A 25674-nucleotide genomic window follows, 5' to 3' on the forward strand; every position below is an offset into this window, starting at 1 on the left:
AACGGGTTTAACGTGTACATTCCAAAAAATGATGTTTTACGTAGTTATGGAATCCAATTTGGCAGATCAGAGAGTAAGATGGCGACTTTCAAAATGGCGACCAATATCGGCCATATTTAGATGTATGACACTACCAGTTGTACGTCGCAAATTTTTATTTGGTTTCAAAAATGAAAAATAACTTCGACGGAATCAAAGTACTTATCAATGATAATCTTTAGATTTAGATACCATCGAGTGCAATAGAACCCAAGTAACAATTTAAGCTCTACGAATTACTTAGAGGGTGCTATAAATAAACGCCCATAAAACCACGGTCAAGGCACTGTTGCCTCCATCGCATCCCCCAAAACCTCTTGTAGATTAGAACTAGTGACTAGTTGGACCACTCTAAAAGAAGCTATGAAGTGTATATTTATGTCACACAAATAAAGCAAAATAGCATTAATGGTAGCTATTTTGAGGCCACCTGTTCTAGATGAATGTCGCTCAATCTTCAAAATGATTTTATCATAACGTTGATCTTGCCGGATTCAATCTAACGCAAACAAAACAAAATAAGATTGAAAACACGTCTTTGATAATTTGTTTCGTAGTGCTTGTTGAAAATTTAAGTGATTTATTTTGATATAGTGCTTAAATCTTTAGTTCCGAGTGAGATTTACTGTGAAATGTGATGAAAAAGAAGTGAAATTGCATGTGCCCCCTCTGGAAATGACATATTTCTGGTTATTTAGCATTTGCTAAAATAATCCGCCAGGTGAAGAATAAAACATACTCAACATTTCTGGGTTTGATTGGGCAATAATTGTGCTTTAAATTATACTTAGTTAATTTAATCTGTTGAGTGTAACCACCGTACTCTAGTTGCCCCCACTTTGTTCTGCTCCTATGAGCGTACTTATGTTTTGCCCCTTTTTATTTCTACACCTTTGAAGTTCTTTCGGTCGCTATGAAAGTGACATCTGATGTAAACAAATGTTAAAGTGAAAAACACGTTTCGAATAAAACCATCTTTTAGTTAAAGTTAATCGCGGTTTTACTATTGTAATTTCCTCCAGGCCTATCCGAAACCACTTCAGGTTGTGGGCCCCGGTCGCGCTTTGATCGAAAAGTAGTCGGGAGTGTCGTTTTTTTTGCGTTTTTCGGTATGGAGGAGGAAAAGTTCGATCGTGTGTTGCTGCCGCTGTTCGACGGCTCGAACTTTGCTGCCTGGAAGTTTCGGATGCTGATACTCTTGGAAGAGCACGAGCTCGAAGAGTGCATCCACACGTATGCAGCGGAGGTGGAGGAGCTGGTCGTCCAGGAGGGTGACACGAACGAAGTGAAAGCCGCAAAAGCCGAGAAGCGTATGAAGAAGGACCGCCGGTGTAAGTCCCTGCTGGTGTCGAGAATCCACGATACGCAGCTCGAATATATTCAGGGCAAGCAGTTTCCCAAAGATATCTGGGATGCCCTGCATCGTGTTTTCGAGCGTCGCAGCATCGCAAGCCGGATGCATTTGAAGCGGGAGATGCTGCAGCTGCGATTCGAAGGAGGAAATTTATAGCAACATTTTCTTCGCTTCGATAAGCTGGTACGTGAGTATCGATCGACTGGCGCTGTCTTGGAGGATTTAGACGTGGTTTGCCATCTCCTACTAACGCTTGGCCCTTCGTATTCCGGGGTAGTTACGGCACTCGAGACGATGCCAGAAGAAAATCTATCGCTCGAGTTTGTTAAATGTCGACTACTGGATGAAGAAACCAAGCGCCGTGGGATTGAATCGTCATCCTCGTCGGGTGGAGATGCTGCTTTTTCCGGAGCGAAGCAGGTGAAGAAGAAGAAGCTGATTTGTTTTCACTGCAAGAAGGAAGGGCATAAGCAAATTGATTGCCCCGATAGGAAACAGCAGGGGAACCAGAAGAATCATCGAAAATCGAAAGCTAACGTAGCTGAGGCGGATGCTGGAAAAGGAATCTGTTTCGTCGGTGTTAATGGTGGCATGGATCTGCCGGAAGACCAGCGTACCCGATGGTACATCGATTCTGGTGCAACGGATCATCTAGTGCGGGACAAAGTGTTGTTCAGTGAGCTTCATCGACTGAAGAAACCGGTTGAGATCGCGATGGCAAAAGACGGTGAAACGATAGTGGCTGAATTTGCCGGCACCGTGAAGATTATATCGGTAGTGAACGGTAAACCGATCGATTGCACGATTTCAGACGCTTTGTATGTGCCTAAACTGCGTTGCAACTTGTTTTCTGTGATGAAGGTGGAGAAAGCGGGAATGCGTGTCGTTTTCGAGTGCGGAAAAGCGAAGGTGTATAACGGCTCCGAAATCGTCGCGAGTGCGTCTCGGCGTGAAAAACTATATGAACTCGATTTCTATTCGACCAGGCAAAGTGCGGGTGAAGCCTTGTTGTCGTGCGGTCGAATTCGGAAGAGTTCCGAGCTGTGGCATCGTCGGTTCGGCCACCTGAACGAAAACAGTTTGAAGCAACTGATGCAGAGCGGAATGGTGTCGGGAATGAACATGAGTTCCGTTGATAACAGTGATAAGGACATGATTGTGTGCGAATCGTGCGTCGTTGGGAAACAGACGAGGAAACCGTTCTCTTCGTCGGTTGCAAAGCGCGCGTCGCGTGTGCTCGAGCTTGTTCACACGGACGTGTGTGGCCCTGTAACGCCGGTTGGGCTGTCGGGTGTGCAGTATTTCGTGACATTCACCGACGACTGGAGCCATTTCACAGTCGTGTACCTGATGCAGTCGAAAGACCAGGTGGTAGAGTACTTTGAGGAGTACGAGGCCTGGGCCACAGCGAAATTCGGACAGAAGATTTCCCGCCTCCGATGCGACAACGGAGGGGAATATAAGAACAAGCGATTCCTGAAATTCTGTAGAAGCAAAGGCATTCAAATCGAATGGACGGTCCCTTATACGCCCCAACAGAATGGGCTGAGCGAACGACTGAATCGGACGCTAGTCGAAAAGGCTAGAGCGATGTTGAAGGATTCTGGAGTTGACAAACGGTTCTGGGGGCAGGCTGTGCTGACTGCAGCCTTTCTTACCAACCGAAGTCCAACGAACGCACTGAGTACGAAGCAAACACCATTTGAGCGGTGGGAGTCCCGGAAGCCAAACGTATCTAACGTGAGAGTGTTTGGTTGTAAAGTTTTCGTGCACGTCCCGGATGAACTGCGACGGAAGCTGGACTCGAAAGCCTGGAGCGGAATCTTCCTGGGATACAGTCACAACGGATACAGAGTATGGAATCCAATGAAGAAGCAGATTGTCGTCGCGCGTGATGTTGACTTCGTGGAAGACAGTGTTTCGTTGGTGAAGAGAAACCTACCTGTTGATCAAGTGGTTCGTGTTCCTGCAGAAGAAGAAGATGATGCTAATAGTGAACTGGAGGTACCGGAAGAAGACCCGTCAGACGGCGAGTTTGAAAGCTTCATAGAGGAAGAACCAGCAGAAGAAGAAGAAGAAATCGCCTCCGGCGGAAGGCCACAGCGGAACAGGTCGGCGCCAGCATGGCATCAAGATTTCGAGATGGAATACGCAAGTTTCGCCTTGAGTGCAGTAAACTACGTGGATGAGATTCCCGGAACGATCGCTGAGCTCCAGAAGCGCGACGACTGGAAGGAGTGGAAGGCAGCGATTGAAGACGAAATGAGTTCTCTAAAGCGGAACAATACTTGGACACTTGTGAAGAAACCGGAGGGACGTTCGGTGGTGTCGTGCAAGTGGGTTTTCCGGATTAAGCGTGGCGAAGCAGGCAGACCGGAGAAAAACAAGGCCAGGTTGGTAGCGAGAGGCTTCAGCCAAAAGAAGGGTTTCGATTACTCCGAAACATACTCTCCTGTAGCGAAGATGGACACCTTGCGGGCAGTGTTGGCGTTGGCGAACCAGAGCGGTATGCACATCCACCAGATGGACGTTAAAACCGCGTTCCTCAACGGTGAACTGTCAGAGGAGATCTTTATGGCTCAACCAGACGGGTTTGAGCAGGGGAGAGGACTAGTATGCCGCCTAAATCGAGCCCTCTATGGGCTGAAGCAAGCTTCGCGAGCATGGAACGACAAATTCCATCGGTTCGTCGAGAAGTTGGGCTTCACACGTAGTGACAATGACCAGTGCCTCTACACGCTTGGATCCGGCAAGGAACAGGTGATCCTGGTGCTGTACGTCGACGACGTCTTGATTGCAAGTTCGTCACTGAAGATTCTCCAAGAAGTCAAGCGAAAACTGTCGGAGCGGTTCGAGATGACAGACTCTGGCGAGGTAAGACAGTTCTTGGGCATGAACATCGAGCGTGATTTCAAAGAAGGCGTATTGAGAATTAGCCAACGAAACTACCTGGACGGATTGCTCAGACGTTTCGATATGAGTGAATGCAAGCCGAGGTCGACGCCGATCGAGAATCGGCTGAAGCTTAGCAAAGCGGAAGAAAAGCAGAGAACGGATAAGCCGTACCGTGAACTCATCGGCTGTCTTATGTACGCGTCGCTGACTACAAGGCCGGACCTGTCGGCAGCTATCAACTTTTTCAGCCAGTTTCAAGCGTGCCCTAGCGACGAGCACTGGAACTATTTGAAGCAGATACTAAGGTATGTAAAAGGGACGCTAGATGTTGGGCTGGTGTATCGGAAGCGAGAGGGTGCTGCTTTGCTGGAAGTGTTTACCGATGCAGATTGGGCGAATAGCAACGTGGACAGGCGATCTGTAAGCGGATATGTGTGCAAGATATATGGGTGTACTGTAAGTTGGACGACCCGGAAGCAACAAACCGTTGCTTTATCGTCTACCGAAGCGGAGCTAGCTGCGCTCTGTTTGGCCATCTGTCACGTCGTCTGGATGAGAAGGCTGGTGTGCGATCTGGGAAGAAAATATGGACAAGCGATATCGGTGTTTGAGGACAATCAGTCCACAATCCGAATAGCTGAGGACTCCAAGGATCATAGCCGGCTTAAACACGTGGACACGAAGTTTCACTTTGTACGTGACCTTGTGCAGCGTGGAGTTGTTGCCATCAAGTACGTGAGATCATCGGATCAAGAAGCGGACATCATAACCAAAGGTCTACCAGTGGCCGCTTTCAGAGGCCTATGTGCCAAGTTAGGACTCGAGCGTAGAGAAGACTACCGTGGTTAAGCAGGGGTGTTGAGTGTAACCACCGTACTCTAGTTGCCCCCACTTTGTTCTGCTCCTATGAGCGTACTTATGTTTTGCCCCTTTTTATTTCTACACCTTTGAAGTTCTTTCGGTCGCTATGAAAGTGACATCTGATGTAAACAAATGTTAAAGTGAAAAACACGTTTCGAATAAAACCATCTTTTAGTTAAAGTTAATCGCGGTTTTACTATTGTAATTTCCTCCAGGCCTATCCGAAACCACTTCATAATCATCGTACCATACCATCTTATGAGCGAATTCATGGAGATAATATGATTCGAAAAAAGTGAAAGTGTGGCAACCGGAGTGAAATTAACATGGCGGGACCATAATTGATTGATTGTCATCGACAAATGCTGTTTTGTCATCATAAATACATAAATAAGGGCACAATGTTATGATTCGGCATTTGTGGATGTAAAACTGCCTTAATAAATGCTGATCGAAGGTGATTCAGCTTTTTTCGTATTTTATGGTAACTAAGCAGCATTCAACAAAGATTGACAGCTTGAGGGTGCTGTTTTGAAGAATTTATTATTTCTATCAGGAAACAAAGTGTTTTTGAGTAATAACGCAATGTGAATGATGGTGTGGTGAGTAATAAATTCGCATTACTAATGGTTATATCGTATATTAAGAGCCCGAAGACCGATCTAAGAGGTATAAATAAGGAAAGTTATCAAGATTCAAGTGCAAGTAAATCAGTTTAAAAGCAGCATTTATTACAACAAGGTGTATTATATCAATCTTTTATCATAGCCGTAACAAATAAGTGCTATTCAGTCACTACTAGCAGTTTAAACAATGCATTATATGCTGCAATAAAGCTGGTTTTGTAGCCACAACATTTGGACAATATATTTTGTCTCCAAAAGGTTTTGAAAACAACTAAGAGCTGACTTACAAAAGATTATCTTCTAGCACCGTTAAATGTCGCCTCTAGCTATTATAGCATTCACGTAACTGTCAAAAAACATTAATAAATCCACACGAATGCCAAATTGCTGTGGAATTGTTACTTGGGAAGTATCAACTAGAGATGAGCTCAAAAATGAGATCGGCAAAACGGATCCGATCTGAATCACTCATTTTCGGATCTTTTCGGATCACTTGAACGGTTTAGTGGTTCAGCCAGCGGCTCGCAAAGGAAGCACCGAGCGAATGCAAAAAAGAGCAGTCCATTCCCTGTTACGCGACTTGCGTTGCACCTTCGTATCTTTCACTCTCTCATTCTTCATACAGCCCCCCGAGAAACTCACGACTACTCGGCCGATTTCTCCTACCCGAACCCAAAGAGAGAAGAAAAATGTGCATTGCCATTCATGTGGGCATTTTTCCTCTCTATCTTTCATTTGTCTGTATGCGAGTGAGGTAAATTAGTTGTTTGACTATGTATGTTGAGAGTGCGGAAACTGTGTTTGTGTGTGTTGTGGCGCGCAAAGCAAGGCACGTGTCAAGCGTTAGGGGTCGTCTATGAACCACGTGGTCATTCATGGGGGAGGGGGAGCGCCAGTGACCACGGTCCAGCCAAATTTTAAGCTTTTTGTATTAGCAGTGGACCACGAGTGGGGAGGGGCGGTTTCTGGAATCCAAAAAAATATCACGTGGTTAATGGACGGCCCTTTATAATAAAGTCGAGAAACAAACGAGAAGAACAGAGGGAAAACATTGCTTCACCAGAAAAGATACACGGATCACTAGTTCTTTTGAGTGATCCGGATCATTTGAACGGCTCCGATTCGTTTTGCCCATCTCTAGTCAATTCTCCTAGGTTGAAGCAACGATAAGCTTCCTAGGCGGAATGACAGTAAGTGTAAAACAGCACAGCAGAATGAAAGATAGGCAGAGGCAAACTGATCTTTAATGCATGTACTTTAGTAATTCGGTGACCATTTTTATTCCTGAGTGTACATCTAAGGCTGTGAACCGTTTCACCGATACGTTAAACTTTTAGTTAAATTACAAGGTGTCCTCTTTATAAAATGAACAATAGCTAGGGACTATTCATTGGACCTGCAAATATTAAATTTGGTTTAAGTTCCAGCAACACCGAATCAACTTTCAACCAACACGCAGCAACAAAAACATTGTCCTCTCCCATTCTTGTTGCAACAATTCTATTTCGCAACAACAGTTTATCACCACTTATCAGCGCGTGCCCAACGATTTTCTAGGCTTTGCATTGCCGTTTTCGAGAACTTTCTCCGTATCGGTAAACATTTCCACATTATCGAGCAGCATCCATAGAAGAAATACGATTTTATGTTTAAAATAACTGATTGATCACAAGTTAAAAAGGTTGCAAAAAAGTTGAGATCAACGGTTGTGATCGCTCTAGCTTTGTTGTTTGTTTTTCGTTTATTTTGATGACAATTTGATTCAATGTCCAGCAACAAAATGTTGATATTAACCTCATATCTTAATCTCTTATGTCAAACAATCAAAATGAGGATTATCAGAACTTTGCTTCTACTTGGCCAGTGAGTTCTGGAGCCGAAATTTCAAATAAAATTGACCTACTGTACAACTTTTCACTAAGTCATCAGGTTCCTGAGGTATCTGAGTTTTAATCTGGTTGTTGTACCGCTACGTTGTTTAATACGCTATAAGGCAAGCAAACATGAGCATTCAAGCGTCTAAGTTTGTTTGTTCTGAAGTGTTTTGAAGTGAACTAACCTATGTCGTCAAAAGCAATAAAAAACCTAACGGTACCTAACGGTCACATTTTCGGAAAATCTTCTGGATTTCCCGAAACGATTCTACCCCATTACCCCGAATGTCACTTCCCCGAATGCCATCACCCCGAATTCCATTACCCCGAATGTACCATTACCCCGAATTCCATCACCCCGAATGCTATTTCCCCGAATTTACAATTATTTTGACATGATGATATTGATGACATTTCCCCATGATTTTGGAATTCGGGGTAATGTCATTCGGGGTGATGGGTCGTTCGGGGTTTTGAAATTCGGGGTAATGGCGTTCGGGTTAATGTCATTCGGGGTAATGGGATTCGGGGTAATGGGGTAGAATCCCCGAAACACCTTGGAGATGAATGTTAAATTTTCTCTTTTTTTCATACTGTGTTAAAAATTTTCACGAGTGAACCGATCTTCGATTTTCTTTCAACGATCTTTATATCCAGAGTAGCCTAAATCAGGTACGTTTTTATCGCAAACCTGCACGAAAATAAAAAACGTTCTGCAGTAAGGTGAACTCATCTGCAAACATGAAATTCACTCAGAAGTATGTTTTTTTTTTCAAGTAAACGAGATGCGTCAAAGATCATCGGAAGAAAGTCGTATTATTATATGGAAACGGTTTGTAGGCGTGAAATTTGTAGACCCCAGTTCTAAGGTTGAATTTGGAATAACACAAATTTAGAGATCCAATCTTCTGTTCACCAACCGATTAGATATGCAGCAAACAGTACTGTTTGGTTTATTTGATTTTTGTTCATAAAATTGTGAAAGCTGGCTCATTGTTTTAATAATTAAGAATTTTTTAAAATTAAATAGACTAACAATTTTGACGAATATTTGATATTTTTGGTAAGAAAACGTTTAAATAATTCCTTTAAATTTCTAATAAATCTTACAAACTTCTAATTTAACTCGAAATTTGTTACAGCGTTCCAGTTAGAATTTTCCGTATCACATGAAAAAAGCAAGTAAATTATACGGATGAATCAAGCGTTAAAAGTATCAATACTGTTGCCAGTACTTTCGCGAATTATGCTGACAGTTGGAAAATTTGCTTCGACACGCATGTCCCGTTAGGAATAGACTGCCGAAAAGCGATGCGACTATTCCAGGTGCAGCTTTTTGCACGTGCGAATGGGAATAAAATTTCCAATTAATCTGCCCTTTTTTCGATTTTGCCAATTTATGAACCCCTTCGAACTGCCATCCGATACTTTCCATAGAGCATGATAGGGGAACGTGGTGGTTACCCATATTACTTGACGAGAGCACCATGGTATTCATTCTTTCCGGAGACCACCAAACTTTTTTTTTGTATGCAATTATTTAATATTGATATTTTCGTTTTTTCTGCCCTATGCAGTTTAATATCATTGTGCGCTTCACTCGCATTATGAAACACTGATGCTCACACTGACTGTGTCAGCAAAATGTGTCATGGGTTTGTCGGTTCGTTCTCTTTTTTTGTTGTTGAGGCACAATTATTTCATTATTCTGTCATGGTCTTCGGTAACTGGAAAGTGCCATGTGTTCTAGGTGTGGATGTGTTAAAAAATGTACCACAGTATACACTATAAACCTTGCAGAAATTTCATATTGATGATAATAGTTATGTTATTACTTCATGATTCTGATTTGAACAAACCAGTTTGAAATTTTGCGTGAGTACTGTACATACTGTACTGGAGTAACTATGTTTGTAAAATTCAGGGTGACATTATGCTTTTATTGAGGGTGTTAATGTACATTTCAATCATATTATATTAAACCATTTGGGCTCTAAATGATTGGATATTTATGTTAACATCTGTTGTGAACTGACTAATTTTCAAACCTTTTTATTTTTTTTTTCAGTTTTACCTAGATGGCGAGTGAATTAAATAATTTTGACGTAAATACCAATTTCAATAATTTATACATAGTTCAATACGCATGACATTATTACCTTACAATTTTTATTTTCTCGTGATGTATAGGCAGCGTAAACCAATTTTTTTAAACAGTGTTGGGGTGTAAATTCGAGCTTCATTAATTAAAAATGTTTTTTATCCCAAAAACAACTATCGCTTAATTATTCCGCTAAACCAAATTCACAAGACCATAAACCGCCATTGTTCATCCTGGTCGTAACCGTTTTAGTTATACAATTACCGAAAATATCTGTATTTGTACTTGCGACTGGGGTACGATTTGATAAATCGCACAAGAACAACTTTTGAAAGTGAAACAGGAAAATTTGAGGACGTAACCAAAACGTCTATCCGGCATTGATTGATGAGCTTAGGCGTCCCTAAGCGGTTACTTATGTACAGGTTCGCCGCTCGTTCGTGTTGGGTGGATGGACGGTTCCTCCCTTCGAGAAAAAGTCTGCCATCATCCTGGTGCGATAGAATTGTTTCCCCTTTGGAAAATGAACAGATTTGAAAAGAAGAAAGAGCGAAAAGATTCGGGTGAAAGCGAAATCGTCTGATGGTTTATCATACTGAGTCAGTCGTTTGCAGCTAAACAAGAACGTAAAATCGATCGAACAGGAATGTGGCTTCATGGAGTTGAATACGATTTAATTTTGTTTCAGATAGAGAAGATAGCATATTTATTGCGCAAATTAGATTTAGCATAAATCATTCTATTTGTTTCAAAAATGATTTTTTCGTATGATTCGAATGTCTAAAACGGCAAAGAGAGCCCGAAGTAAGTGGCCGTATTTGAAACTCACAATGCACGAGCGATGACCATGGTGTAGAGGTAAGAGCGTACGCCCCTTACTCGAATCCCATGACCGAGATTGTCACTTATGACTTCAAAGTTATAGTGATAACTCCTTTCGGAATAGAAATAAAACCGTTGGTCCCGACATAAGGATAAAAATCTTCGTTAATAAAATCGAAAAAAAAAACAAATTGTGGGGCCCAAAAAAAGAACGTATCTTTTATATGTTTGAGTAATATTTTTAATAATGCAAATAATTACTGTTATAATGATATGCATAGTACATGTAAATGCTATCTTATTTATTTATTTTTTCAGTTTTATTATTCAAAACTTTTATATAAAAAAAAATAAAACTTTCGAAATTTATTTGTTAACATATGATTAACAAAGATCCAGCCTTTGAATTTAATCCATACTCTGTTTCCATGCTGACCTCGCATCGCGAAAAAAAATACAGAGCCCACGGGGCAATAATTATAATGTAATAAAACGTTAAAATTTTTGATTGATTTATCGCTTCTTTGTTGAATCATGACCAGACGGAGTGGTACTCGCGCGATGGTGAACATAAAACTTCCACATCTATCTCAAGCTATCCCTTCTCATTCAATCACAAGACGCCGGAATCCCACGGATGTTGCTGTCGCTCGAGAGAGAGAAAAAGACGGCACAGGACAAACTTTTTTGTTTCGCGCGTTGAACTCCGCAAATCAAACTTTTCTCATCCACGTTCGATTTGTCTCGGCTATGGTTTGAGCAACCTTCCCAACAGATCGTCTTACCAGCTCAAAGCTTCGCAGAAATCAAAAGCTAGTTGGTCAGTCTATGATGTTTAGCAGTCTCAGCTGAACGAAAGGTTTATTCCCGCAGTTCTCAGAAAATCAACGGCTGCTAAATATACCCCGATGCGGGTCTAGGTTGATGTTGATAAAATGTTGAAAATTATAGAGTCCGCAAAAGAGCGATAGTCGATAGCCACACAATGATGAATTGCTTTTCGATATCCACCCGGTGGTTAAGGAGGTTTTAGAAGGACGCAATGATGGAGGAACATCTTTCGTTGTACATTGGTAATGTGAGCTGATTAACTACAGTAGACGTTCGTTAAGTGCACCACTATCTGCAAACCGATAAACTCGATGAACCATAATGAACTCCCGTTCAAACTGCATTTGATGTCAGTCAATAGAAAAAACACAAACTACACGATATCTATTATTAGGCAACGGACAACATGAAACACCCAGTCGTCCAGTGATTGAAATTCGCAGTATTGTATTCAAGTTCCATTCGAGAGGTTAAAATGTTCCATGTACCAACTGTATCACAAAAAGCGGATGTTACAAGAATCGTTTTTGTGATGTAATATTATAAGGTTTCATTTGCATTTTAGTGCTCATATTCTCTCAAAAGCCTCAGAAACATTTTATTCCGATTTCCAAACAGATCTGACTATATATCAATGCAACGCGATGCTAAGGCTACAAGTTGTAAGTTGATCATTAGGGTCTGAAAACCGGATCAGAACAAGTTCTGAAAAAGATTTCAAGAAAGACAATAAATCACATTCAGTGGAAGTGGTGTGTTGATCGTGGACCGTATTACCGTTAGTTTTAATTTATTCATACGACGAAATACTAACGAACATCAAATGATAAATGTTTCCACAAAAACGCGATTTTTTCAGGACGTTCGAAGGGACACTACTGCTCCCAAAATGAGATGTCTTCCAAGTGCAAACAATCGACGTAATTTGTCATATCTGAACGGGAATCCACTCAACCCTTCACGGGTGTCACGTTCTACGATTATGATTACAATAAATTAAAATGTTCGTCCAGTCATTGCTCTCCATTCGTGAGTGTGTGAGAGCATGCGGACATGGAACGCGTTGAAAATTGATTTATTCATTTTCATATTTATTTGCTCTGCTTCGTTGCGACGCACAATCACACATGTGAGTAAATAAGTTCTCTACCAGCACAAAATCGGATGTGCTTGTAATGTTTGTAGTTCTGATTATCCTTGGTGTAACTTGACCAAGCATGAAGCATCAAAAACGAAATAAATCACAAATTTCCTATTTTATCTATACTGCTTGTATCCCACCCACATCTACCCACATGGGTCCAGAATGGCAGACCGCCTGTATCTAAATGATGTTTCAATCAGCAGCAATTTACAACGACCCTAGCCGGTTCGTTTGAAGACCATTTGACTAAAACGCTTTCCTTTTTTTCTATTTTCAGGTATGCTGGCGGATAACTCAATCTCTTGCTGGTGTAAAGGTAATTCGTTGAAATGTAAGCGGAACTTTCGGTTTCAAAAATCACAATCTTCTACCTGCTAATACGACCAACCTTTGGAAAACCATGGGCTATTGGATAGAATGTTTCAATCTAGACAATAAGTTTAATATTGGAGGAAAGCAATTAATTTTTTTTTTCGAAAATATTGAAACTTCTTGAACCAAGAGTTAACAGTACGTGTAAATTTGATTATTTTTAAATTATAAAAAAGATTTCTAAGACTTGGTTTAACGTTTCATATTATCATATATTTTTATTAAATTTTTATGATTATTGTTTATGTTTTAAATTGCATGAATAGTGTAAGGTAATTGCACAATTTGGAGTATGGCAGATTCCCGAATTTGCTCTAGAGATTTAATACTTGGCAAGTACAGTAAAATTCAATTTCATTGGAAGCTTTCAAAGGTTTCGCAAAATGGACGGCCACTCTGAAGCTGTCAACGGAGTATCTACCGTCCACATCCATCCATCCGTCTATCCATATATCTCAACGCTCGCTCTTCTGCTCTAGCCGTTGCCAGCAGGAGGGTAAAAAAAAGATAGCAAGACATTTTTATGCTACATCAGTCTCAGCGACATCATCATCGTCGGGTTCGCAAAAAGTAGGGGAAGAAACACAACGGTTTTGATTGATGTGCAGCTAAATGAAATGTAAAAAGAGTGATGGACGAATGACGAAATGAATGATGGGAGTAGAAACCAGTGCCTGTGTTCAGTAGGTTTGTTTCCATAGGGTTCTTGCTTAGGTAAAACATCCTAAAAGTGTTGGTTGCTATCCTTTCCACTGAATGTACATATGTCTAACAGTTTTGAAATGCTATTGGCTCGTTCATACATCTAGCGAGTGCTCAAAATGCAAAAATGTGTGAATGATGGATTCATTTCGCAATGAGTTATGTATGTGACAATGCTTCTTCCAAAAAAAAAGGGAAATTGTTGAATGTTTTTGCCCTGTTCGACTAAGGCTTTAATCAATCAGTCATGCGCTTCTGATGGAATAGCAACAAACAATATTACCTTGCCACGACGCCTACAACAATCCAGAAATAAATTATTCACCATCGAGTGTCATCATCGAAGCTAGAATACGTTTTCTCACAATAAATAAACCGAAAATATCGTACAAGGAATATAACAACCAGAATCTATTAGGGTGTCCATAAATAAAAATTGGTGGAAAGGTGCCGGCGGTAACTACCACTAAAGCAGTCTCACTCACACTGATGCAACTACAATACTCTCTCTACACAGTCGGTTTGGATCGATGATGATGATCTCGTACATAAACAAAGCATAAATCTTTCCACTTCCTCTGCCGTGAGTTCTTCGGCGTCCGTTTCACAATGATGAACATTCACACCTTTTCGCAGACGCAACTAGAGTAGGTAAAGGCACCCATTGATAACTAGCTAACATAGCAGAGAGTCAGTCTACAGAGCCTCACCATCTGTGCTGTTTGAGCGCCGCATGACTCTCAGAATTGCCTCATACCGGGACCCAAGGTATGGCGCCCGTTTCTTTGGCTCAGTAGCTTGCAGTACCTACCAACAATCGGGCTCTCTCGCACGTGACTGAGCGACTACACAGTTGTCTGTCTCGTGTGAATGTATGCGAGCGCCACGCTGGTTGCACAAAAATAAAATACAGTCTGTTTACATTAATATATCATACAGAGGGAAATGTGAGTCGGTAGGGTGACCAGATCGGACAATTATTCCGATGAATCAGACAGTCCAAGATTGCCTATGTCTAAACATTAGATTATAACATGAACTCAAAAAATGCGAGCTGCCATTCAAGGATAAAAATGTGAATATGTATACAGATAGTCCAAATCTTGCATAACTTATGATCTCGCCCTTAAAGCCATTGGTAACCATAAGTGTTGCTCGTTGTTTCTGAGCATTTGAATGGAGTTACACGTTATTTGACAACGCTATGGTGAAAAAAAGGATCATTATCTACCTGCTAGTGGTGTTGTTTTGGATGCCTATTCATTCATTTGCTCAGAAACAACGAGCTACACACGTGGTTACCAATGGCTTTTAGGGCGTTATCTCAGATTGTGCGAGAAATACGCTTAGATTTTGAGCTTTTATGCTATGATGAACTGAAATTAAATAATACATTGAGTATTCTAAGTTCTCAAAACAAAATCGGATTCAAATTGCGGAATTTACGTTTTCTCGGCAGTCTAAGCCTATACCACGCTTCGAACATACCATGTCAGTGTATCTTTTTTTCTTCAGCAGCTTTCCATAAGAACTGCTGGCAAATTCTTCTGGCAACTCCAAATCAGCCACATTTTAAGTCGTATTAATTTCAATAAATGATATTTCTGGTTCAGTCCCGGAAATCTCGTCAGGGGTAAGCTGACTGAACAAAGAATCATCTGAATGTTTTCGTTTGTGTGTTTTGATAGAAAAATACTGTGAATTTTGGTTGCCCATAATATTGGAATGGTGCCAAAGCAGTGCATTACCCTATCACTTTGACGCCTATGGCGTAGTATGGGAAGTCACTGACGGGGTTGGTGGTCTAATGACTATCGCTTCTGCTTTGCAAGCAGGAGGTCGTGGGTTCAATCCCAGGCCCGTCCCTTTCACATATTTGTAACACTCTTCCTAATAGCTGTCTCTCTCAATCTCTCTGCGTCATTATGGCGCAGTACTATCTATTGCTAGAATTGTATATAACCGCTTATCACAGTGGTATCCATACAGTCGAACACCTCATCCATCACTAACAAAACACTCCTACTTCCAAGGTAGCTGTGGGAAATGCAGGAGATTCTCCAGTTTTCTAGTAACAACGGCTAACTAACTAATATTCCTTCCTCTCCCCGATGGACATAAGGACGTGGCCGGCACCGTTATCAATCTATAAATAACAAGGGGAGTATGATTTTACATTGAGTGGTTCTCTGTGCAATATCACTATCCTGATTGATCACGGAGAAGCAACTACGAAATGTATGTTCCTTCAAGTTGATCGATCGTTTTTGATCGATATGGCGTAGTATGGGAAGTCACTATTTGTTAGTATGTATTTCTCTACAGTTGTTCTAAAATTATTGAGTGAAGAATATATACCTATTCGTGATTGATTTTCGCAATTCACAAAAATGTTGAAAAGAAAACCATAACGTCTAGAAATAAATAATGATATAGTCAGGGAATCTGGGTCAGGGAATCTGGAGCCCAGATAGCCGTAGCGGTAAGCACGCAGCTATTCAGCAAGACCAAGCTGAGGGTCGTGGGTTCGAATCCCACCAGTCGAGGATCTTTTCGGGTTGGAAATTTTCTCGACTTCCCAGGGCATAAAGTACCTTCGTACCTGCCACACGATATACGCATTCAAAAATGATCATTGGCATAGTATGCTCTCAGTTAATAACTGTGGAAGGGCTCATAAGAACACTAAGCTGAGAAGCAGGCTCTGTCCCAGTGGGGACGTAACGCCACAAAGAAGAAGATAGTCAGGGAATCCAGCAAAACATGGGCTTGTTCACATATTTCATAACGCTAGAATTGCTAATTCTGTACACCTATCCATCCCCATGTAACGCTTTTTGTATGGATATTTTTTTTTAAATTTTTGTTTGAGCCGTAACATCAACAGCACACCCAATCACTCCCTCCAGCGTTATGAAATTTGTGAATAGGCCTCATACATCCAGAGTATGTCAAAAGTGTTAGTTATTGTATGTCCTTAGAATGCCAAGGAAAATCATGTTTAGAGTTGTGTTAATTGTGACATCTGCACAACTTGTAAATTGTAGCATTTTCACAGTGTAAAACTCCTGATAAGCTAAGCTTAGGTTGGATTTCACCACCTTACAAAAAATAACGCAGCCACAAATGTCGTACACAAACCCAATTACGAAGTGCTTCTCCAAGCAACACCACGAGCATACGCAATTCTAGGCTCATTTAGTGTTCAATCGTCGCCGATTTTCGTGTCGCTTCTCTACTGGCAATCTCCGTCATTGTGTAGATCGTTTCCAAGTGAAGTGAAAAGTTAAGAACTTCCTGACAGCGAGTTTCAGTTATGAGTGGCACTTTAGTAAGGAACTCTAAGTTGTCTCTCAACTGACTTACCAATAAATACAAGACCCCTTTCAAACTTTCTACAGTGAATACGCAATGGGCATGAAAGCTATCTATCAAGGATCAATCTGAGAAATTTGTTATAAGCCTATTGTGCTACAAATATGTCACCAGGAATTATGCAGAATCTAATCCATCCTCATGTAAAGTGTTTTTCTATGAATTCGCCTACATAATGCAAAGATGTTGAGATAAATATGCCAAAGATTTCTAATAGGATGGATTTACACAAAAATCACTTAAGGAATTTAGGTATTGCCAAGAATTTCGTCCGTAAACATGCAAGAAATGAAATGCTTCTAAGCTTATTAATGATTTTCATGTGAACTCCACATGGAAATCATCAACAATAGGATGATGATGATGATGGTCCCACCACATACCCCTACAAAGGTTTGAGCGAGACGATATATCTTAAAGATAATTAATTATGATCAATGTTAACCAGATTTGCAAACAATAAACGGTCTGATTATTTCAACAGATATAAACAACATTACAAGTATACAGCAAAAAAATGGTAAAAATAAGAAAGACGAGGAAGTGAATCTGTTGCATCTCAAAATCAAACGCATTATTTTATTTTGCAAGCATTTAATTTTATAAGCAGCATTTTATTCTATGATTCCACAAAACGTCGTAGGATATCTGCAAAATGGGTATCGACATATCGACTTAAAAACTCGCTATAACACCACCGACGCAACTGAAGCTTATATAATTCGCCAAAGATCTTTTTGAGAATTCGACAAAAAAATTCTAAATATTGAGCAGAGACGATACAATTTTACAAAAGTTTAAAGTAACTAACCTAAAAATTTATTTATGAACTCTTTTCGCAGCTGATTTGATTAGTTCCACAAAAAGTCTAATAGAAATGGAGTTGCTTCTGGAACATCTGAATAAATTCTTCCAGTAAAACTTAAAAAATAGCATTCTGGAGATCTAGTGTATCAAGGTCAACCCTCTATTATTAGAATTAAACATAACCACTAGAAGTTTCACTCAACATCTTAAAATATTGTTGCTTTGAATTGTCGAGAAAAAATAACATTTATTCGCACACGAATTTTCCATATTCTTCTTCTTTCTGGCGTTACGTCCCCACTAGGACAGAGCCTGCTACTCAGCTTAGTTTTCTTATGAGCACTTCCACAGTTATTAACTGAGAGCTTACTATGTCAATGACCATTTTTGCATGCGTATATCGTGTGGCAGGTACGAAGATACTCTATGCCCTGGGAAGTCGAGAAAATTCCCAACCCGAAAATATCCTCGACCGGTGGGATTCGAACCCACGACCCTCAGCTTGGTCTTGCTGAATAGCTGCGCGTTTACCGCTACGGCTATCTGGGCCGAATTTTCCATATAACGTTCCCAATTAGAACTTATGCGAATGTTTTTCTTAATAAATTCATTATAATTGCTTATTCGATTTTTGCAACATTCTATTCGGCAACAATGGGTTTCCTTTCTTCTTAGGTTTTGCATTCATTGTCTAGAACTTCTACAATTTAGCCAGAATTAAAGTTGTAAGATGACTTGCTCATTAGTTGTACGACAAATTGTGTTATAAAAGTGCACTGCAATAAGACCGTTCCAGTTCCATTCTGGTGAATCTCATCTCTGTTAACTTCCTTGCAATGCCAATGATAGAAATTGAAGCCTGTTACCATTTCGCATCTTCAATGTACAATCACACTACCCACGTCCTTATGTCCATCGGAGAGATAAAGGAATGTTAATAAAAACGAAAAACTTAATCAATACTACATTGATGCTAAAACATATCATAATTCCTCACTCCGACTTTTATGAAGATAGTTGCCAAATAAACAATTTTAGGTTTTAATGGGGGCCTTTCTTAGCCGAGTGGTTAGAGTCCGCGGCTGCAAAGCAAAGCCATGCTGAAGGTGTCTGGATTCAATACCTGATCGGTCCAGGATATTTTCGTAGTGGAAATTTCCTTGACTTCCCTGGGCATAGAGTGTCATCGTACCTGCCTCACGATATACGAATGCGAAAATGGCAACTTTGGCAAAGAAAGCTCTCAGTTAATAACTGTGGAAGTGCTCATTGAACAGTAAGCTGAGAAGCAGGCTTTGTTCTAGTGAGGACGTCATGCCAAGAAGAAGAAGAAGGATGTAATTATTATATTTTATGAGGTTTTGGTGGAAGTTTACATGACAAAATCCTCATTTGGAACTAAAAAATAGCATACAAATTAATAGATAGCTCTTCCCTTTTTTGTCAAGTTGCTTTATTCTTCTGCATTTTTCTTTCCTATGGTTTGAAGAACAAGTATAGACCTAATGATGATGATGCTGATATTGTATTTATATTTAAAAGAAATACCGTGTTAAGAACATTTCCAAAGTTTAATATATCTCATGAACTACCTCCAATAGATAGTAGAGTTTTGCGGTGAACTTTTCTGGAGACATACAATTTAATTAAATGCAAATAGTATCTGAACTTATTTGTTTTTCATCAGCTAGCTTTTAGTCTTCTCTGCAGCTACGATCACTTAAAAAAATACACGAATAACCACACGCATTATATTTTTGCACATATTCTACCCTAAGGGCTGTTTGGGCACGTCAGGAGTTAATCATCAATGTTAACTTCCTTTTCCCGAACAGCCTAGATAGCCGTGTAGTGTCGGTAGCGGTTGTTTCAATTGGCTAAGAATTAACACTACGGACTGCCTGTTCCGGTGGTATAAGTCCATCTCACAGGTGACCCCTAATTCATGCCGCTTTAAGCTTACCGTGCCTAAGAATGAATGGTTAGGGGGGTCTAAAAAAAACCTAACCGCAAACGGAGCCTGTGGAGTACCAGGGCGCCCTCTACAGTATTGTGCCCTTCCTGTGCTACCCGGAGCAATGGTGCAGGTGACCTTGTGTTTCTCCGAGACAATCGGCTTCCCTTCTTCAGTCTCAAACCTGAGGCTAAATAAGGGTGGGATTATAAGGATGTTGTAAATTAGTTTAAATTTTTCACCCTTATGGCTTCGCATTACGCGTTTTTTTTTTGTTGGGGCAGCAGGGACGACAGTCCAGGGGCTTAACGGACCCCCCCCCCCCCCGGACCTCTGCGAGTTGGGGAGTTGCCCAGGATGTGGTGAAGTTCGCAGTGGGCTCTGATGAACCTTCATAAAAACCACAAAAATCCGAATGCAACTCTGTCACAGCGACCGGTGCCGCTTAAAGTACCCTAGCCCAAACTAACAGGAGTGCCAACCGGCATATCAGGATTGATACCAGTGAGATCCTGATTATGGCATACTGGTCGCGATACAAACGGACAAGGCATGGAATTACGAGTAGGAGTGCTTCGAGCACATTGGGACCAACGCCAGTACGGCCCCAATTATGTATACTGGCAGCGCACGACAAAGGACAAGTAACGGTATATGTACTGGATAATATGCTTTGAGGCTGACAGCGGCGACATTCTACTCCCTTAGTAGGGTCGGGTGACACTGGCCCGAAACGGCGAGTGGGTTAATGGCGCAGGCTGCCCCCGTCCCGTAAAACCGTGGCAGGCCTTAGAGTACGTTCCAAATCCGTCGCCTGGTTGTTCCAACTGGGCGGGAGTAGGCTCAGATGCCATTACCTGACCTGCGCCGATCCGGCTCTGAACATAGTACCCCATAAAGGACTATGTCAACCCTAGCATGGCCTCCCTGCTTGCATAGATAACCATGGGATTATAAAGGCGACTATTCCAGCGGAGATGGATAGCGGCTCTTAGGGGGACCCATAAGAGATGATCAACCAAAACAAACAACTAGCGGAATGTGAAGGAGAGGCTTCTGGACCTATCAGTAACCGGCTAAGGTTCCCGCCAAGGAAGGAGGCGACCAACTTTATTGAAAACAGTGTGGGCAAAAGCCTAGATACTGTGACGACGGCAGGCACTGGCCGCTCCAGTGCAACATGTGTTGTGACCGATGGCCCGGGACTAATCGAGGCCATGGATCGCAATAGGAAGTACCTCCCTAAAATGCAGGTAGCTGCTGAGCAACTTGATGTCATCATCGAATATGTTAAAAGCAAAACAAATATCAGCAAAGACTTGAAAACAAGTCTACTGAAATTGCGACAATCAGTCCTAGCTGCAAAGCAGGACTACGAGAAAGCCAAGGAACAACTGGGCAAGGTAGAAGGCCAAAAAGACACTAGGTCGTGTCAGACCGAAGTGTTTTCCTTCACAGGCAACGCGAATATATCTGATGATATTATTCGATACGCGATGCGGAAGAGGGAAGCTTCCGGTGATGAATACGTGGCGAAAAGACGTATGGTTGCTAAGGGAAAAATGACCTACGCGGCCGTCCTCCAAAGCGGAAAAGCTGGCACGAGCCAAGCCCCGCGATCAAGAGGACATGGCAACAAAGGAGAGGCCAACACCAATCCTAAGGCCAAGAAAGCCAAGAAAAAGGAGCCACGGGTTAACCGGAACCAGGCAGTGCATCCACAGGAACCACGGGCGCAAGGCAACAGCAACCCGTGGATACGAGTTGGAAATAAGAAAAAACAGAGGAAACCGAAAACGGAGCCCAAGGAGAGCGCTAAACCGAAAACAGCGAAACGTAGGAATTTAGGCGAAGCCCTCGTTATCAAAACGGAGGAAGCAAAATACGCCGAGGTTCTGAAGGCGATGCGAAGCACAGAGAAGCTATCGCCATTGGGCGCAGACGTGCGAAGCATAAGGCGAACTAGGATTGGTGAAATGATCCTAGTCTTAAAGAAGGACGCCAAGGAAAAGGGTGCAGTCTATAAGCAACTGGCACAAGAAGTACTTGGTGACGAGGTTGATGTAAGATCCCTTACTGCTGAAGCGACTCTCCAGTGTAAAAATCTGGATGAGGTCACCGATGCAGCGGAGGTCTCGGCTGCCCTCAAAGTGCAGTGTGACATCGACGTAGCCAGTAAGGCCATCCACCTTAGAAAGGGCTCGCAGGGCACCCAGGTGGCGGCGATCAGGCTGCCGGTCGCAGAGGCCAACAAAGCGAAGAACTTGGGCATACTCAAGGTAGGCTGGTCGGTTTGCCGGCTGAGCATACAACAGCCTCCTGAAGTTTGCTTCAAGTGTTTCGGGAAGGGCCATAAGTCGTGGAATTGCAATGGTCCCGACAGAAGTAAGATGTGCAGAAAATGCGGCGCTGAAGGCCATAGGGCAAGCGATTGTAAGCAAATCGCTAAGTGCCTAATATGTGTCGACAGAGCAGACAACGGACACTTAACGGGCGGACCCAAATGTCCGGGCACAAGCGGAGTATCAAAGCAGCCAAAACGGAAGTAACACAGTTAAATTTAAACCACTGTGATGCAGCCCAGCAGCTGCTTTGGCAGTCAGTCTCGGAAACCAAGACTGACGTGGTGTTATTATCGGACCCATACCGCATACCAGCCAACAACGGGAACTGGGTGGCGGATAGGTCTCAACAGCTAGCAGCTATAGGGACGACAGGACGATACCCAATCCAAGAAGTAGTCTCTAGCTCAAATGACGGTTTTGCGATAGCAAAAATCAACGGCGTGTTCTATTGCAGTTGTTACGCGCCCCCAAGGTGGTCGATTGAGGAATTTTCCCACATGGTTGACAGGATGATGGCCGAACTAGCTAATCGGCAGCCAGTAGTGATAGCTGGCGACTTTAATGCATGGGCAGTGGAGTGGGGTAGCCGCTGCACCAATCAAAGAGGCCAGCTATTGTTGGAATCCCTGGCCGCATTAAATGTAGAGCTGGCAAATGTGGGTACAGTGAGTACCTTCCGCAGAAATGGTGCAGAATCGATCATCGACGTGACGTTTTGTAGTCCTAACCTTTTAGGTACCATGAACTGGCGCGTTGATGACGGTTATACTCATAGCGATCATCAATCGATTCGCTATAGTATAATACCAGGCGGGCAGAAGGCAGCGCGATGTAACTCGACCCAAGCCCGAGGATGGAAAACAGCGCGCTTCGACGGCGAAGTATTCACTGAAGCCCTGAGGCGCGAACGAAACACTCTGGACCTAAACGGTGAAGAGCTAGTTGCTATGATATCACGAGCGTGTGATGCTTCCATGCCGAGAAAAGCCCCTCCTAGAGAGAACAGGCCGCCAGTGTATTGGTGGTGCGAATCAATTGCAAATCTTCGAGCAATCTGCCTTCGGGCTAGACGAAGAATGCAACGCGCACGCACAGAAGCACAAAGAGAGGAACGCGGTGCAGCATTCAGAGAGGCAAAGTTGGCTCTCAAAAAGGAAATCAAGAGTCGAAAACGGGCATGCTTTGAAAGTCTATGCGAGAGTGCCAATTCTAGTCCATGGGGTGACGCCTACAGAGTGGTAATGGCTAAGACCAAAGGAGCCATAGCGCCCCAAGAGAAATCGCCCGAGTTGCTGCGATCGATAATCGATGTACTCTTCCCGCACCATCCCATAAGCCCATGGCCCCCAGCGCCGTATGCGGCAGATGAAGGAGAAGAAGTGGCGAGAGTGACGAACGAAGAGCTGGCAGAAGTCGTGAAATCATTCGCGTCAAACAAGGCACCGGGACCCGATGGTATCCCGAATGTTGCCTTAAAAGCGGCAGTGAACACGGATCCGGACATGTTCAGAACCACGATGCAACGCTGCATTGATCAAGGAATTTTCCCGGATGTATGGAAGCGACAGAAATTGGTGCTACTACCAAAGGCGGGGAAACCACCAGGTGACCCGTCGGCGTATAGACCTATCTGTCTACTAGATACGACGGGCAAGTTATTGGAGAGGTTGATTCTCAAGAGACTAGTACCGTATACGGAGAGTGCGGACGGCCTGTCCAACAACCAGTTTGGATTCAGAAAAGGTAAATCTACTCTGGACGCCATTCAGTCGGTCGTTCAAACAGCTGAGGTGGCAATCGAGCATAAAAGGAGCGGCATCCGTTACTGCGCGGTTGTCACTCTGGATGTGAAGAATGCGTTCAACAGCGCAAGCTGGGAAGCAATAGCACACGCGCTTCACCGCCTCAAGGTACCGGTGCAGTTGTGTAAGCTTCTAGAAAGCTATTTTGATGGTAGGATTCTACTGTATGACACAGAGGAGGGGCAGAAAAGCGTTCGAATTACCGCGGGAGTACCTCAAGGTTCAATCCTGGGCCCGCTGTTATGGAATGCGATGTACGATGACGTACTGAGGCTGCCCCTTCCGACGGGTGTTAAGATTGTTGGCTTCGCTGACGATATCACCCTAGTGGTCTATGGTGAATCGATGGAGGAAGTAGAGTTGACAGCAGCGCACTCTATTTCCCTGGTCGAGGAATGGATGAAGTCTAGGAAACTAGGACTGGCCCGTCACAAGACTGAGGTGGTGGTGGTCAACAACCGCAAGTCCGAGCAACGGGCGCTTATCTCGGTAGGTGATTGCACCATAGAGTCCAAGCGATCCCTTAGGCATCTTGGGGTAATGATCGATGACAAGCTGAGCTTCGCTAGCCACGTTGAATATGCCTGTAAAAGGGCATCTACGGCTATAGCGGCGCTTTCGATGATGATGTCTAACAGCTCTGCTGTAATTGCCAGCAAACGCAAGCTGCTGGCAAGCGTGGCGCTATCCATACTAAGGTATGGAGGACCAATCTGGTCAAAAGCGCTTAGAACGAACAGAAACCTAAAGCGGTTGGAAAGCACGTACAGGATAATGTGCTTAAGAGTAGCAAGTGCATACCGGACGGTATCTAAAGAGGCCGTGTGCATCATAGCCGGGATGACGCCCATCGGGCTCATCATCAAGGAAGATGTTCAATGCTTCTACCAAAGAGGTACCAGAGGAGTCCGCGACACGTGTAAAGAGGAAACGCTCAGAAGCTGGCAGCAGGAATGGGATAACTCCACTAAGGGTAGATGGACCCATCGACTAATACCGAATGTGTCGGATTGGTATGGTAGAAGCCATGGGGAAGTGAACTTCCACCTGACGCAGTTTCTGTCAGGACATGGTTGCTATAGACAGTACCTGCATAGGTTCGGGCACTCAGAATCTCCTGCGTGCCCCAATTGTGCTGGTGTAGAGGAAACAGCGGAGCATGTCGTGTTCGATTGCCCCCGTTTCATTGTTGTGAGAGGTCGCATGCTCACTACATGCGGAGGGGACACGTCCCCCGACAATATTATAGAGAGAATGTGTGCGGATGCCGAGTGCTGGAATGCAGTAACTACGGCTGTCACTCACATTATGTTAGAATTGCAGCGTCTATGGCGCGCCGACCAAGAGTTGGCTGCAGAGGATTAGCCCTGCCGAGGCTGGTCCCTTGTAACATTGTTTAAGTCGGCTAGGAGAAGCAGTTAGCCTAGGCTACTTCTGCTACACGTGTTGTGCTATATGCACTGGTCCCTTCCCGAAGAAATACCGTAAGGTGGTTCCGGGGAGATGAGGGTCTGAGTCCAAGGGTCATGTCGATGCACTGTTCACCACTTGAGCAATTCTAAATGAATTGCTCATGCACAGTGCATAGGCTGGTTTTAGCGGGTCGTCGTTGGTGCGTCATCCCCGCATTCCCTGAGTTATCTTCTCAGGGGATCTGTTTGCAGATTTCCCCCTTGTAAAAAAAAAAAAAACAAAAACATATTCTACCCTACATGAACATTATCAATGTAAGTTGACTTCGTTTAACATTGCAAATGTAATCACTCATGC

General features: G+C 42.9%; 1 protein-coding gene across 5 annotated transcripts in view; it reads left to right on the forward strand.

Moving 5' to 3' along the window:
• LOC5572676 (homeotic protein antennapedia) overlaps positions 1–25674 on the forward strand; it is a 248158-nt gene that overhangs the window by 130162 nt on the left and 92322 nt on the right. The window lies entirely within an intron of this gene.

Source organism: Aedes aegypti, chromosome 1, assembly GCF_002204515.2.
Source record: "Aedes aegypti strain LVP_AGWG chromosome 1, AaegL5.0 Primary Assembly, whole genome shotgun sequence".
NCBI classification, from domain to species: Eukaryota; Metazoa; Arthropoda; class Insecta; order Diptera; family Culicidae; genus Aedes; species Aedes aegypti.